We start from the raw sequence: 15737 nt of genomic DNA on the forward strand, positions 1-15737 counted from the left end.
TCAAAATGTCTTTGAGTAAATTGAATTGTAAGACAAAATTGTCATTGTTGCGATTTACATTTGTCTTTTTGGTAAGAGAATATTATTTTTGGTGTTTAAAAAATCTCAATCAAGTAATGTTCCGAGTGCATAGTCTAATTGAAGTTAAATATAGTAAGAGTTTTTGCGTGATACCTTCGGTGTTAGAGGAACGCGCGGTGATCACGCTTCCGCGAATTGATTAATTTGACAGTTGAGGGTTGTAAGTTATGGTAGGTGGTCTTATTAGAAGAGGCCATACGAAGACGATAGTAGGTTTTTTAAATACACTGATGGAAATGTTTGGCGAGGCATTTGCATCGGTAGCATCCTGATAGAGGCCAAAAGTAATGACTGTGATGTTTTATCAAGTTTAGAGAATCTAAAAGACGAAGGGGGCGGTGTGGCGACCGGGATCGTCACAAGGCTGGTGGTCTTCTCATACGGGAGTCATGATGCAGTAAATCACTTGATTATCAATATCATCATGTAACATTACACTTTTAAGGCGTCTTTATCACACTCGCTCGGTTTTTTACTAATGTACGAGTAAATGATTCGTTACTGTACAGAGTTACATTACACAAATACGTTGAAGATTTCTTTCTAATTCTTATATTTTTATTTGATTCTAACCGATTTTATTTTCATCATAGCTGAATTTTGCTCGGTAACAATCTGTTTTTTTCTTTTTTCATTATTTCGTTCATCCTTTGTAATTTTTTACCCAAATAACACAATTTTTCCACTTATGGTATATTATGTCCATTTCTATTTATATTTAATTACTTAACTTAATTACTTAATTATATTAAATGACTTAATTTATATTTAATAATTACCTTATTCTTTAAATTTCTTTTACTTTTATATTTAGATTGAATCTTCCTCCCGGTGACGAATACATACCGTTCAGAATTTTTTATATCTCGTTTTTGGTTTCTGCCAAAATGAAATCGGTGGATAATTTCTACACTTCAGATTTTCCTTCCATACATTTAACACTAACACGTTAACTAAAAAGCAACGTAGATTTTACGTTACTCGTATCTGAATCACATCCTACTTCTCTTAGTCTTCTTAACCACTGTTATTTGATTTCTGAACAGATTTTATAACGCTTCTTTCCTTGTATTCAAATGCAACTTTCCTTACAATTTTTTTAAAATATTACTCCATTCTGATAGATCGAATGTCTTCTCCGGATTTATAAATGCAATAATTAGTAGTACGTGGCCTTTCTCGCCTGCCTCTTAACTACTAGGGAAGGGGAACCGGGTCCGATTATGTCGTTCCCAGGCCCCACCTAGTAGCCTGGAATCGGTCTTGATTCCCAAGCCTACAGACCCCGGGAGTCCCCGGCTGATCATCGGAGCCGACACGCCTCAGCATGCCGGCTCTCCCTGCCGGGGCTTAATTACTTTAAATAACGTTTACTTTTCTTCGAAGTCATTCTAATCCTCAGAATAATCTTAGACGGCAACTTAAGAAAAAGGCCACGTACTACTAATTATTGTATTTATAAATCCGGAGAAGACATTCGATCTATCAGAATGGAGTAATATTTTAAAAAATTTGTAAGGAAAGGCGAGAAAACGTACAACCGAGTCCCGGTCATTGGGGTCCCAGGAACGACGTAGCTGGGCCTGGTTAACGCCTCCCTGACGATTTGAGGCAGGCGTTGATCACAAAAAATCCAATCGGTGAGCCGAACTGGAAGCTCGTTTGAGTTTGAAGGACACTTCCCTGGGCTTAGTTTATTTCAGTGTATGTCCGGCACAGGGAAGTAGGGGAAAATAGTAATTAGGATAAAGATACGTTTAGGATAGCTTTTATATAAATGTAAAAACTCTGCAGATGTAAAACTTAGATATAATCAATAACATACTTAAATCAAACAACGAGGCTTTTTCATAAAGTATGGGTGAAAATAAATTTGATGTAGAATTTTATAGAGATGAATTAAGTTAACCGACTGTATACATACAGTTTTCGTTTATTCGTCGTAGTGGGTAGTGTCATGGTAAAAACTGGAAAATAAAATAAATTCTAATATATTACATACAGCTAGGGATACAGGATAATAATTTATTGACGTTAAAAAATTTCTTTAAATTACAAAGAACATTAATGGAGAATATTAACTGAGAACATTACAAGAGAATATTAATGGAGAGAAGATTAATGTAAACATTAATGGAGAACATTATTAAACCAGAATACTCATGACCCCCTCAAAAAAAGTTTAGTTTATACCCAAAAAACTCTAAATAATAATTTTATTGAATTTAAGGACTAGTTGTTTTCACGTTTATAACAAAAGTGCAATAGATTCTATTTTTTCTACCGCAGTTATGAGAGTAGCAATATTTTGTATATTACCCTTAATTGCAAGGATAGGTATTTGCTTCCTACGTAAAGAAAACTAATCGAAATCAGCCTGTTACGATCGACGTAAAATGATTTTTTTCAAATAAATTAGACAAAACTAAAAAAAATATTTCTAAAAATTACACTAACGATCCTGTAAATGACTGCTAATGTATCATAATACATGGAAAAAAATTCATTAAAATATCATCAGGATACCATTCAAACTACAGAATGGAATAGCCTTAAGTCAGAGTTGGATTTATTCAACAGCTGGTAGAGTACATGGAGAATACGCGTTATCCAAACAAAATCGAACTATGTGACATTCACAATGTGGGGAGGGGACTGCTCACGAGTCCACCTCGATGGCGTTGTAATTCCACAAACTGAAATTTCGAGATAAAAATCAAGGAAATGTTCTAGTTTTTTAGTAGAAATTTTCAATTATCTTCTTTATACGTATAATAAACTGCTGGTATACTCAAAAATTCTAAAACCGATCTGAACCTGCGGGATCCAACTTTGGGGTACTGCGAGCAAATCCACCGTCGAAATCTTATGTCAATTTCAAAATAAAATAGTATATAATAGAAACACCTTGGTTTGCAAAAACCAGTGAAATACACGAATATTTAGGTTTACGATACGTCCGGGAGGAAATTCAAGGTTTCAGTTCAAAGGAGGAACTGCGACATAACAAGCTCGTGAATCGGAATGGAATGGAATGCAAAGGTGGCGGGAGTTTCACAAATTCTCGCTACAAATCGCAGAACCTGGACAGTGCTGCTGTATCATTCTCTATAATCGGGCGTGTTTAAGGGTTTATTTTAATGACGGGTCTAAATTTTAAGTTGTATATTATTTTATATTTTAAGGACGGATTTATTAGCATTCCAATCCGTTTCCTGCCAATCCGTTCTCGAACCCATTTTATGGTCCGACCGCGGGAGGTTAGGCTTTTGAAACCTGTCCTCCCGACGTAATTCCCCTTCAGATCGTCCACTGAAGTCCTTTCGGTGCTAACGCTTCATAGGCTAGCAGGAATACGCCACAACGCGGCACTAGTTCTTTGGAGGGAGCAATGCGCCTCCTTCTCCTGAGGGAGTCGTAATTGCTGATTTAATTTGCACGTGAATCGCTTAACCGTGAACCTCCTAGACAACTGGGATGATGTTAAAAGATTAAAACGGTTACACTTTCTGTACCGTAGTGACTAAAGTTTCTTAAGTGTAACTTCAGCTGTTCATTATGTCTTCCATTTTTTTTTCAAATTTATTGCATATTTCTTTTGTTTCTATTTCTTTTCATTGTTTTATCATTTTCTTGCTATATGTTACTTTTCTATTTTGTTTTGTCCTAGTTTATTGTTAGGTGTTAAATGTTGTACATAATTACTTAGTCTATGTGCTGCTTGTCACAAAAGTTCTTTGTAATACTAGTGTGTAATTTTTGAGGAGTTTCGCTGTGAACTCCTTGTCAGGTGATTGCGAGTGGGATTTAATTTACTCAAGGTTAGTATAAATGCAAACAATTGTAAATAAAATTTTGAGACTAAATATATATATATAGAATATCCGAAGACGTTAACCAGTATAATAAAGTATCGGTTCAAAATTAAAAAGAAAATAGAGAGAAGAATTATTCTTGAAATTTATGCAAATAATAGAAAAATAAAGAAGCTGAAAAACATTATTTTCCATAAATATCTACTTAACTGCACGTAAAATGAGTATAAATGAAAAAAAAACTTCAACCGTAAACAATACTGAGTCTCACGCTTATTACCTATAAAACTGAAAGCTCATTTATTTTAAACATTATTCAATGTAATTATATATATATATATACACACACATTTAATTTATGTCAAAATGTTATTTATTTCTCCTTATACATTATTTTACGATAGAAATATTGAAGTAAAAAATATATAATTTTTCAATCATAATGGATTATTTTTATTCTTATTAAATATCTAATAGGTTATTTTTATCACACGAGTCAAATATATTCTGAAAGATGTGGGATACTTATGATTAAGTTATTGAACAGCAGATAAATTCATTACAAATTTTAAAAAAAATCAAATTAAAATCGACATATATTATTATCTTGATATAGGAAGATAGATTTCTTCAATTCTAGATCTGTCAGTTGATATATGTGATGAATAAATAAAACATAATAAATATTAATCATAAACCAGTAAATAATAATATTAAAACTAAACTGTAACACAAATAACTTTAGTCAAATAACCATAAATTATTAGTCGATAACTATTGATTTTTTTAATTAAGTTGCCAAAATAAAATTTATTGTTAAAATATAATCGCAATGACTTTTGCGTTGTTCCGGTTTTACAAGCCTAGAAGATGATGACAAACTCTAATTACTGAAAGAACAAATCCCTGAAGTAGGTTCTTCGTACGCAAAATATAAAATATTTAAGACCGTCTTCAGCAAGTCAGTGTTTATAACCTTAAGAAAATATTTCTTATCTGCAATTCAAAATGTAAATTCTATAATAAGTCGATTTAAATGTTATTTACAATTATATGAATGGCTATTCGATTTTTTTTTTTTTTTTTTTTGGGAGAAAAACGATCTGGAGTTATCATCGCCCGTAATAAAATGGAAGAAATGAACACGCGTAAAAACTAAGGGCAAAAATGATGCATAAACCGTATCTTTAATGGAACCACACAAGAAAAAATCTAGCGGAGCCTAACCTGCGGAGCGAGGTGGCCACGCGATTGGACCTTCACGACCGATCCACCGACCTGGGAATCGTGGATCAACAAAATCTTGGACTTCTAGGCGGAAGCGAGTTGGTATCCGTTTTGCAGATAGTAATGGCGTCCATCTTGATCATCATCGTCTAAATGAGGAATTAGAAAATTTTGAAGCGATTCCAGATGAACATAAACGATACCAATTACGGCTGCCTCCTGGAAAAAGAATGGGCCGTACGGTTTTTGTTTGTTTAGGGTACAAAAACAATGACCTTAGGGTTATCACGAATGCGCTGCAAAGTTTCATGAGGATTTGCGCTACCCCATATTAGGCAGTTGTGGGTGTTGAACTTGCCGCTGATGTGAAACGTTGAAGCATCATTAAAAATTCCATCGTCTAAAAACGTATCGTCGTTTGCATTTCTATCCGTCATTTCCACATAAAACTGCAGCCAGCAACTTTGTCGTTACGTGTAATGCGTTGAACCACGGTTAGTTTGTTTTCAAGCGAATCGTTTACGTAATACGAGTCAACCAATCGTTTGTGGAACGGTAGCTTCACGTGAGGGGTTGTCGGGTCACGGGTCGTTTGGGGTCTACCTCTGTAGGATCGGTAACACGCGCACAAGAGCTGTACCAGTATTGTGATGACGTGGATACAGTGGAGCACATCTTCTTTTTGTGCCGCAAATGGAGGCAGGAGATACCACGTGGCGATTTGAACACGCCGGGGGGAGTCAAGCGGTTGATGCTCTCTTCCGGTGAGGGATGGATTGCTTGTGCCCGGTGGTTTAAAAGTGTGCTACTGCAGAAACTAATAGAGGAGACCGCGAGGCGAATAACAGAGATGGCGGTTGAAAACAGCGATGGGCGCCAGCCTTTGGGGTCGAGTGACGGGGGTGCCTAGTCATTGTCATCGCCGGTGGCTTCCGCGGGACGCGTTCCTTACGCGATATTGTAAATATCGATTGAATGTGTCGTGTAAATCCTCTATACGATTGGAAACAGGAGAGTAGAGTTTGCCAGTACTGCGATGACGTGGATATGATGACGTGCGCCTTCTTTGTGTGCCCCAGAGGGAGACAGGAGATACCGTGTGGCGATTGAACTCGCCGGAGAGGAGTCAGGCGGTTGATGTTCTCTCCCGGTGAGGGATGTACTTAATCGGTTACGATATCGTCACTGCGCAATGTTGATGAGGGATGGACTGCGTGTGCCTGGTGTTTTATAAGGATGCTACAGCAGAAACCGGTAGAGGAGGACAAGGAGAGGTCGATTGAGGTCGGCGATGGGCGCCAGCCTTCGGGGACGGATGGCGGGAGTGCCTCGACATTGTCGTCACCAAACACCCAGTATGTGTGGGCTGCTGGGCGTTTGGTACAGGCAAATTTTTCCACTTACCAAAGGAAAAAAAAAGTCTCGCGTGAGGCAAGTCGAGTCGATTTCTTCGGACTACTGGCGAAGCTTCCTCCGAGTTGTTACACAGCAGCTTCAGGTAGGCGCGATTGTCCTGATGATTATGTATGTTTAACAGAACAACCTGTCTTAGTTAATGTTTAGTGCCAAGAATAAATTGTATGCCTACTTGGAGGCTACCCACGAAAATTACTTTGAACTGCAGTTGCTGACTGCAAATCGTGAAACCAAAATGTAGATCTAGCACTTTCCGTGCCGATCAATATATCCATATTTAACTATACTGATGACAACACTAGTGACCGAATTCGGTACTAATGAACTACGCGAGACAAAACTTGATGTGTTTTGCTATGAAATGAGACCTCAACCGAATCTATAAGTTATCTAAATAAATTTTTATACGCTTTTAAAGTTGCGAAGTTCTTTTTGAATCACCGTTATTTATATATACATACAATATCAATAATGTTTTTTATAATTTACAATAACATTTGTAATCTCATATTGTGTATGGTAAGATACGGATTGTGTTTCAGGTTTTTCGTAAATATATTTTGTAGATTTAAAAATATAAAAATAGTTAATTTAAATTACCTGGGTCCTGAAACGATTTCTTTTTAGGATTTAAAGATTTCAGATAATACAATTTAATAATGCCTATGAAGCAATTTTATGACGAAACATCGCAGATTTTAAGTGCACATTAAGATATTAAAGATGCTTTAATAACTTTTTTAATAGTGGACAATTATCAAGAAATTTTTAAGGAAAACACGAAAATATTTTGTATAATTTAAGTCCATATAATTAAATCGTTTTATTACAAGTCTAGTTAAAAAAACTTAATTAAGAAATTAGTATTTTAAAAAGATGTATAAATAATTTTATATTACGTATATTATGTAATTTAAAATCGTTATATAAAGTCATAATTTATATAATAGGTAATATATTTTTATAAATAAGTATAAATAATTTACCTTTTAAATTTTCTTGTTACGGATGTAATTATTACTTTACGTCTGAAACATAAAAAACATTTATTAAGCCTTTTTTATTTATAAGAAAATCATAATATTAAAACATTTTTTATCTGGCAATAATTTCACAAAAAAAAATAATTTATATAAATAATGCTGTATATAAAATATTATACTCGTATAATCTACTACATATAGTATATATAAACACATAAATTCTCAGTACTGCTATCTCTTTTTTTTGAGTACATTATTGGTTTAACCTCCCCTGGAGCTGGATTCGCAATTAAGCATTTATCCAGCTCCGGGGGGTGCCATCGCATCAAACTACGTCGTCGGGAACTAAAGGTTCCTTCAGGTAGCCGGGACCCGGTCTTTTAATTATACGCCATGCCTCTAATAAGGGGACCCCAAGGGATCCCCCACCGGGACTACGGTCTTACTTTGCCCCACCCCATGTTGAAGACACAAGGGAGTCTCCGTCCGATCAACGAGAGTGGGATACCTAAGCGGCCAACCACTCCTGGACGGGGCTGTCCCCTCTACAAGCAAATATGACGGGAATCGTACTTTGCTGCTAGCCCTGCAGCCTTCATCCCCAAGCGAATGCTCGCGAGTGTTGAGTAGTGAACATTTGGCCTCCCTTTGGCAGTTCTTCCGGAGGTGCCCCTCAGCTCCACAATTAAAACAACGCTCCTTTTTATCGGGGCCGCTGCAGAAACCTGCCCGGTGTCCTATGCCCCAGGCACCGATAGCATCGTTCCTCGGCGGACCTCCTCGAAACCCGACAAGATACCCATCCTACACGTAGTCGGCCAGCCTTTAGCAGTTCCTAGGCAAACATTGGAAGGACCGGCACCGTCGCCATCTTAGTTTTCCCAAACGACAGCCGCAGTGAGAGGACATCAAGTACTGCTACCTGGTTTGTATTGAGTAGTAGTGTTGACATTGCTAATAGTACAGTCAAGGGGATAGTGTATTGCAGATGTAAATAATATGCAGCCAGAATCCAGTCGCCGGCCAAAGCAAACGATCTCCACCCTCATTACTTTGACGAGTAAGAGATTGTTAGTAATATTTTAATAATTTATCATATTTTGTAAGCAAGAATGAAATTTTACTTCAATATTCATTTTATTTAAAAATTACTCTGAATCTTGAGGTATTACATGATCCTGATTTCAAAGCAGTTTTTAAAAAATATTCTGCAGTTTATGTTTAATACCTGTTAACAGGGAATTGATCACTCTGGGAAGCTAAACATAGATAAATTACCGATTGAAATTTTATATATTTAAGTTACTGAGCGGTATATTACTTTATTCTTAACAATTTTATATCCCTAAATAAATTTTAATGCTCTAAAACAACAATGTAATTGGGAAAAATTTCGGTTTTCAGATTTCAACGGAAATATCTATTTTGAACATATCTGAACCTATTTTGACTAGTTTTAGCGTGAAGTCTGTAAGTACGTATGTATCTTGCATAACTCAAAAACGATTAGCTGTAGGATATTGAAATTTTTCATTTAAGACTTTTGTACATATAGTTGTGCACCTCTCCTTTTGATTGTAATCGACTGGATCAAAATTGTCCAAAAAAGCCAAAAATAAACAATTTGGATTTTGGACTTTTTCTAAACTGCAGTAATAAAACTCGCATTGAGAGCTTTTCAACGATGTATCATAAGTGGTACTTCTTTTATTGGTTCCAGAGTCATAGCAAAATAAAATTTTAATTAATGAAATATTTGGATCTTAGGGGAAGGGACATCAGTTTGACCCGCACTTTTTTTTAAATTAAGTATGTTGATTTATTATTAATTATTAACCTCTGATCGTAAAAAAAATACGATAAATAATTATTCAGTAATAAAAAAAGCATTTCAAAAATATCAGAAGTTATTAATGAAATAAAATTTTATGTAGTTTTCATTTTAAAAAAATGTATATATGTAATTTAACAGACGTACAAGGAAGTCATGTACTATCCACATCAGATTGTTGAAATATATAATCTTGATATAACTTGTAGTATTTTTATGATAATTGAAATTTTTATTTTGGAAATACCGGATGTACAAAAAAAGAACATCGAGATTAATTTGTTATATCTCTTGGACGAGGTGTACATTATCGCTTTAAGGCTAAAATTAAAGAGCAAAAAAAGACAGTTTTACCAAGAGTCCTTATTTTTCCGCTTGACAGCCCCACTAGCAAAAATGGGGACTCCTGAATAGAAAGCCTTCTGTGTTTTTCAGTCTGTTAAATGAGAAACTGTACCTACAGTTCGACCGTGGGTGTCTGAAGAAAATTTTAAAAGTGTCAAGGAGTTTTTCCTACACGGTTCTAAAAAATCTATTAGAAAGGTCAGCAGCGAAACAGCTTTGCTGATTATGATAAGGTGGAATGTTTTAAGGAAATATTACATATGAATCGATACAGAATTAAAATAAAATAATATTCACCAATCATATAATTTGATGACCGGGTAGATATTATCACGAAAATTTACATATTACACATTATGTTATGTAATTTATAGTAAAGATTTGTACGTTAACCTTTTTACAAAACTGAAAGTTCTAAAAATTACATAAAAATACATTTTTTGTGTTTTTATACAATTTTTTTTAAATAATAAGTTTCATCATATTGAATAAATGAATAAATAAATATGTGTAAATTTTACACAACAGGCCTACCGTACTTTTGTACTACTTAAATATATGTACAATATATTTACATCTGACATTCAACGTAGTTTCTAACATATTTAATTTCAGACATTAAAGGTAATAATACAATGCTGTTATTTGGTTTTATTTTTTAAAGTTAAATATTAAATGAATAATCATAAATTAAAAAAGGTTTTCGTTATTTTCACATAATCAGTTAATATACTCTTATTAAAAAATTGATGTTACAGAACAATTTCGATCCGGAGTCACAGCAGAAGGTGAAAAGACAAAGACGCTACGATTTGCTGATGATATAGTAATGCTAGCCGAGAGTAAATGAGATTTAGAAGAAACAATTAACGGCATGGATGAACTCCTACGCAAGTACTACCGCATGAAATGTAATAGAAATAATGAAAATGGATCACACTGAATGTAAAAATACGAAGAGAAAAGATTACGGAGGTAGAAGAATTTTGTTATTTAGGAAGTCGAATTACTAAAGACGGGCAAAGAAGTAGGATAAAAATGCCGAATAGCACAGGCGAAACGAGCCTTTAGTCAGAAATATAATTTGTTTATATCAAAAATTAATTTAAACGTCAGGAAAACATTTTTGAAAATATATGTTTGGAGCGTAGCTTTATATGGAAGTGAAACTTGGACGATCGGAGTACCTGAAAAGAAAAGATATGAAGCTTTTGAAATGCGGTGCTATAGGAGAATGTTAAAAATCAGATGGATGGATAAAGTGACTAACGAACAGGTGTTGCGGCAGATTGATGAAAGAAGCATTTGGAAAAATATAGTTAAAAGAACACTCAGACCTATAGGCCTCATATTAAGGCATCCTGGAATAGTCACTTTAATATTAGAAGGACAGGTAAAAGGGAAAAAATGAGCAGGCAGACAACGTTTTGAATATGTAAAACAAATTGTTAGGGATTCAGGATGTACGGGGGGTATACCGAAATGAAACGGCTGGCACTAGATAGGGAATCTTGGAGAACTACATCAAACCAGTCAAACGACTGAAGAAAAAAAAAAATTAAACATTTAATACGATACATTTAAAAAACTAATCTATTATTTTCTGTTCAAATAGTCAAACTTGTTTTATGTAAAGTCTGAATACAAATTCAGATTTTTCAAGAAGCTTTTAACAGTGTATAATTATTTATTTTTATTTGTTATAAAATTAATAATAACTTCGGTGTGATCATTTTACCAGACTAAAATCTGAAGTACTGAAGCGTAAATAATAATAATAATAATAATAATAATAATAATAATAATAATAATAATAATATACAGTTTACAAATATACTACAGTCGACGGTTGTGGTCTATGCGTACATTATTCAATCTTCTGAATCATTAAAGTATAAGAAACCACAAAAAAAAGAATTCAGAGAGGCTACCTATTACGGGAATTAGATTTTTAAACTCAAAAAATACTATTACAATATTTTTTACCACTAACCTCCCTACTTTTCTGCAACCTCAATAACTAATGGAAATAAAAATTAGGATAAATAAGTAATTTTTGTGGGAAATTTAAACAATTAGGCGAAATTTAATACCACCATTTTCGATTGACCTGACCGAAAAATTTTAAGTGTCATTTACGATAAAGTAACTTCAAAATATAGAATTGATTGTTTGTATAATATATTGTTTTATAACACAAAGTACATATTTAATCCATTGTAATTAAATTATTAACTAAATAAAACTGTAGGTAATATTTGCAAATGTTCAGTGTTATGTATTTTGGGTATATTTAAAAAAAAAGCTACCTACTGTAATGGGTAGCATGATTCGACTTCCGAAACAATGTCGACATACCTTTGCGTTTCACACCCCCCAGAACCCATAACCACCGTCAGCTCAAAAGTTTAGATATACTTTTTATACAAATATTTCACTTTCTTGTGGACACGATAGCTGCCGTAATTTTTCGCCAATCACTTTCAAATTGATACATAAAATATAACGACCCAAAATCTAGATCGAGTTCGTTAATAGGAAAAATCGCACGCACCATGGAGGTGAAAATAGGAGGGGGGAGATTTTTCTAAAAAAAAAAAAAAAAAAAAAAAAAAAATCGCTATAACTTTTTTATTAAGTAAAATATCGAATTCATTTAAAGTTCTTAATATTCTTTGGATGAGGGCCTAAAACTTATCTAAGTAAAAATGTTTAATATCACCAACCATCGGCTCAGGGGATGGAAAAAATAGGTTTCGAAGACAAAAAAATTATACCTCCCTAAATAGCCACAGTATCGAATCGGTTTAAAGTGGTCGTTAGTCTTCTAAATATTACTTAAAACTCTTGTCTGAACAATTTTTGATATGATCAACCCTTACGGCAAGGGATGACCAAAATGTTGTTGGAATTACAAGAAGATTGAGCTTGTCGTATGCTAAACATGTGAAATATTTTTTCACGTGCAACCCTTATCGTATTGAGTGAATTTGAAGTTTTTTTTAACTTTAAGGTGGAAATCTTTTTTAACCCCCATTTAGCACCGGTGAAATTTACCTCCCTCCGCCTTCCGGCGTACTGAAAGGGGATTTTTTCCGAATAATTCAACTTGGAACACGTTAGATCATTTATTTATTTGCGGTTGTTTCTTTTTTCTGTTTTTCTATCTGCCCAGTACATCTTCATTGTTTCTGATATTGCTTTTCTTTGTTCTTTAGAATGTTCAGGTCTGTTGTTCTTGCGTTTTGGCGCTTCTTGGAACATTTTATTTTATTTTTTAATATTTTTTTTTTTATTTTTCTTTCACTTATAATTTCATCAGTTACCTTTCAGTTCTTTTAGGTCTTCTTGCAGCGTGAACCATCAACCTACAAATTTTTTACTCTGAAAGAAATCAAAAATTTGTTTAGTCTATTTATTGTTATTAATTCTAAATAAATGCGAGTAAACTACAATTCATCTTTTCCTTATCGTGTCTGACGGTTTTTCAATTTTAGTATAACGTTTATTATTTGTAAATAATTTTACCTGATTATTTTGATTTTTAGAACCTAAAATTTTTGTTATAATTTTCCTTCTTTTTTTGCTACATTTTTAGTACACTTTTTTGCACGATCTTAGGGTTTCTGCCGGATAGATTTCTTCCGGGTTTATGAGTTTTATAGAGTCAAAATTTTGAGTTCCACGATACAAATTGTTTGTTACATGTGTTTATCGTTAGCTTGAAAGCTAATCCATTTTATCAGCTCTGTTAACGCTATTTTATCTAAAGAATTCCAACTGATTCGTTCTCCGAGATATTTGAAATTATCCACTTTCTCTGTTTTATTATTATTTATAATAAAAAAAATTCGGGCAGTTTTTATGATTAGACAAAATTTTCATTTTCTTAAACGCGATTTTTATTCCTATTTTAGCAGCTTGTTTTTATAATTCTTAAAATCTGTTGTTCGGCTTCATTCCAATTGTTAGCTAATAATGCCATAACATCAGCGAAAACTAAACAGTTAATCTTTAGTCCTTTAATTACCGGGTTTTATTTCACTATTTTTGCTTAAATTTTTGTTCCGTTCTCTAAATACCTTTTCAAGAGCACAGTTAAAAAGTAGTGGAGAAAGTCCATCCCCTTGTCTTACGCCGGTTTTGATAGGATCTGATATTTCTCCCAGAAATTTTATTTTAGAGTGTGTTAGTTAATATTGCTTTGATTAAGTTTACCGTTTTCTTATCTAAACCTAATTCTGTTAATATTGAAAAAAAGGATTTATTACTATTTTTTTAAATAAATTTGTAATATCTTAAAAAGTTTTGTGTAGCTTTGAAAAATAATTTTAACCAAACAAAGATTTTTAATTTAACACTTCAGGTGATTTTTTTTTAATTGAGAAGTTCAGATCTTTTTTGAATTAAATTTATCAAGTAAAATTTTCTTTCCTTTCATTTGATATAATAAAAGTAGCCAAGTACGTTGTACATCCTTTTGAGTCACCTTATTTTAGGGGTATGTCAAGCAAAAATTAACTAAATCGATTAAAGTAGCTCTTTAGATATATTTATTAATATTCATGATATGTTATACCAAATTAATTATCATAAAACTCCGCCGGATCAGGGCCTTCCTGGTCGACGGTTATCTGCAATCGACTGACGACCACTTTCAAATCGTGAAAACCATTAGTAACATTGCGAACGACTCGGAGCATAATCTCCGTAAGCTTGTTTCAAAAGCTGAAACGGTTCTGTTAAAGTTTTTCCCAGTTTCACGCAAAGATTTTGCGTTATATTGTTGCTCCCGAAAATCGTACACTACAAAAACCGCTACTAACAATTAAACATGTTTTTTTTTCCTACATTCCCGAGCCGGACATCCAATTAAGTATACTCGACTCGGGACGTGTCCTTTCCGGATCTTTTAATTGCCTGCCTCTAATCTCCGACGTAAGAACCAGGCCCGGCTATGCCGTTCCCAGCCCCCCCGCCGGAGACCGGGTCTCGGTCTTTCCTTTTGCCAGCCTCAAACCGACGGCGCAGGAGCCGAAGCCGCCAAAGCGTGTCCGGGAACCCACACCGTCGGCCGGGTCTCGGTCTTTTCATTCATTCGCACCTAACGGACCCCAGGAGTCCCCGCTCCATCACGGGAACCCACACACCAGGGCATGTGAGCCCTCAGGAACGGGGCTGTCCGCCCAGCCCTACTATAAACTACACCCCTCAGTATCCCAGTCGTCTTGCCTCATCTTCTTTTATTCTGATAACTGTTCTTGCAAATATTGCAAAATTATTCCAGTTTCCGGACATAGCCAAAAGCCACTCCGAGAGCTGCTCCGGTCGGGTATGGATCAGTCCTGCATTTATACGTTGTTCCTCCCATCGTCTGTACTCAAAAATAGTGTGTTCGGCATCGTCAACCGCATCGCAGTAACAACAGATCGGTGACTCTCTCCTGCCAAACCTGTGCAGGTATTGTTCAAACGCACCATGTCCCGACATGAGTTGCGTTGTCCGGTAATCTAATTCACCATGAGAGCGATCTAGCCGAGCATCTAGGTCCGGGATAATTCTTCTTGTCCATGCGGCCACTGCTGAACCCGCCCGTGCCACCTTCCATTGTTCTCGTATAATAGAACTGGCCTCATCTTTGGCTACACCGGACGCCCTTAGTTTTCGTCCTTTAATCTGCAATTCTATTGGAGGCACCGAAAAAAGCACGCACAGTGCATCATACGATAACTTTCGGTACCCCGAAACTACCCCCAGAAGCGACTTCCTATGACTGCTAGTCAGTTTTCTTCTGTTGCGCTGGGCATTAACTGCATCAGCCCATACCGGGGCGGCGTACAACAGAGACGACGTTATCACCGAGGTGATAAGACGCCTCTTCGAATTAAACATGTTGTACTCAAATAACATAACACGAAAACTAAACGAGATATCCGCATTCCAAGAACATGTGTTTATGTGGAACACAATGCTTCCTAACGTACGTCACTAAATATTTCCTTTGGCACCAAATTAGAAATGTTCGGTTATTTTCTGAAC

At 34.9% G+C, this 15737-nt stretch overlaps 1 protein-coding gene across 5 annotated transcripts in view; it reads right to left on the minus strand.

Moving 5' to 3' along the window:
• Positions 1 to 15737, minus strand: part of RhoGEF64C (Rho guanine nucleotide exchange factor at 64C) — a 616090-nt gene that overhangs the window by 327779 nt on the left and 272574 nt on the right. For all 5 annotated transcript variants that reach the window (XM_075368882.1, XM_075368880.1, XM_075368883.1 and 2 more), the window contains one exon: positions 7526 to 7567. The gene's annotated coding sequence lies outside the window, so the exon portion shown is untranslated. The remainder of the gene's footprint in view (positions 1 to 7525; positions 7568 to 15737) is intronic.

The sequence above is a fragment of the Lycorma delicatula genome, chromosome 6 (assembly GCF_047948215.1).
Source record: "Lycorma delicatula isolate Av1 chromosome 6, ASM4794821v1, whole genome shotgun sequence".
NCBI lineage: Eukaryota > Metazoa > Arthropoda > Insecta > Hemiptera > Fulgoridae > Lycorma > Lycorma delicatula.